Source organism: Odontomachus brunneus, unplaced genomic scaffold (assembly GCF_010583005.1).
Source record: "Odontomachus brunneus isolate Ranch 3 - 2012 unplaced genomic scaffold, Obru_v1 Obru_scaffold_061, whole genome shotgun sequence".
In the NCBI taxonomy this organism is placed as follows: Eukaryota; Metazoa; Arthropoda; class Insecta; order Hymenoptera; family Formicidae; genus Odontomachus; species Odontomachus brunneus.
Window position 1 is genome coordinate 351,441 of NW_022639511.1, and position 1,941 is coordinate 353,381.

The following is a 1,941-nucleotide window of genomic DNA, read 5'->3' on the forward strand; positions in this document are numbered from 1 at the left end:
CGCGGCAAGCATTACCGCGTCCTGTGTGCAGGAGCCATAACCCAGGGCCAGTCAAACACGCTATTAAATTTTGACGAATCAACGAGCTTCAACCTTGGCTTGCTTTGTTCCAATTGGTGAAGTTACAATCTTCAATCTTCAATCGTCAATCATCAATCGCTAATCGCTAGTATGATTTGGCCTTTAAAAACATATAATGGCTTATGTCCGATAGAGTTTTCGGTGCATGCGAGAAAATGGCTGCTATCGCCACTTATAGCGTGTTCGACTGGCTCTGGGTTAATCGCTCCGAGAGCGATTAATGACGCCATAAGTCTCTACTAGCCAATCATAAAGCTTATAAGTATTTGTTCGACCAATAAACGTAGGTTGAATAACCCAGAGCCAGTCGAACATGCTAATATTTTCACTACGTTTAGTCATAAAATTCTTTTGTTGAAAATGAGCAAAGCAAATAACGTCCAATATCTATTTTTTTATTACAACATTTTTTGATGTAATAAGATGCTAGTATTTTTGGTTTTACGACACTAATTTAATAGCCTCGCTGACTCATAGTGTATGTTGTAAAGGTTTGTTTTTTGTTCCTGCACTGGGATTGCACTAGAACTGAACTGAACTGAACTAGTGTAAGTTAGAACTGAGTGTAAGTTAGAAACGAGTGTAAGCGTGCAGTCAAGCAATAAAGAACGCTTTATAGCTCCTACACACAGAACGCGGTAATGCTTGTCGCGCGGCGGAAGTTCGCGTGACAGCCAATCAATATGCTGCTTTCCGTAATAACCTTTTAGCTCTTACGGAAAAACAACATATTGATTGGCTGTCGCGTGGACTTTCGCTGCGCGGCAAGCATTACTGCGTCCTGTGTGCAAAAGCCATTAGTGCACAAACAATATGGCGATCACATTACTTGTGTGCAAGTAAACATGTTGATTATAAATGTTTACTTATATTTATTGTAATTAAGTACTGTAATACTTTCTTTTCAATAAGAAGACTTTTAAATAAAGAAATAATAAAAAAGTGTTATGTATGAGTATATTAATATTATTCAAGGAGTTATTAATTTATTTCAATCTATTTTATTACGATAAAGGACACAGACAATAGTAAGAAATAATTAACAAATAAGTATTATATTTTGTTAAGTTAAAAGTATAATTAAAGTAATTAACATTTGCATACAATCAGCAACATTTGTACGTTTAAATGTAAAAAATAAAATAAATGTATTTAAAACATTACTATTATGTGTAATTTTGGTAATATTTGGCATCTTTAGTGCATTATATATAGACAAACACAACATCATAAAAGTTTTATTATAAGATATATTCTAAAATTAATTCTAAAATTAAACATAATATTGCACTGAATGCAATCAAAATCAAATCAAATGTAATCAAAAGAAAATTCTTGAAAAAATTATTAAGTGCTATATTAAGTGCAATTATTAAGTGCTATATTAGAGATTATAATTATTATAAAAATACTATGCACAATCACAGATAGAACAATACTCACAATCGCAATACCTTGTCAAATTCTTCAAGAACTGCTTGCTTCAGAAAGCAATCTGAAAAAAGTAACAATATATTAAAATGCAATAATAGTTAAGCGATAACATTACGAGGGTGGTCTGAAAAGTTTCCGACCTAACAAAGATACAAGTCATTTTTTCTGAAAATTGTTTTTTATTTTTCAACATAGTCTCCTTGTAAATCTACACACTTCTCCCAGCGATGCTCCCATCTCTGTAACCCGTCGAAATAGTACTCGGCGTTTTTCTCTGCAAAATAATTGTTCACGAAGGTGATTGCCTCTTCATTTGACGAAAATCTCTGTCCTCCGAGCGCAATTTTTAGATGAGGGAACAAAAAGAAGTCGCTTGGGGCTAGATCTGGTGAGTAAGGTGGATGGTCAAGCAGTTCAAACCGTAAT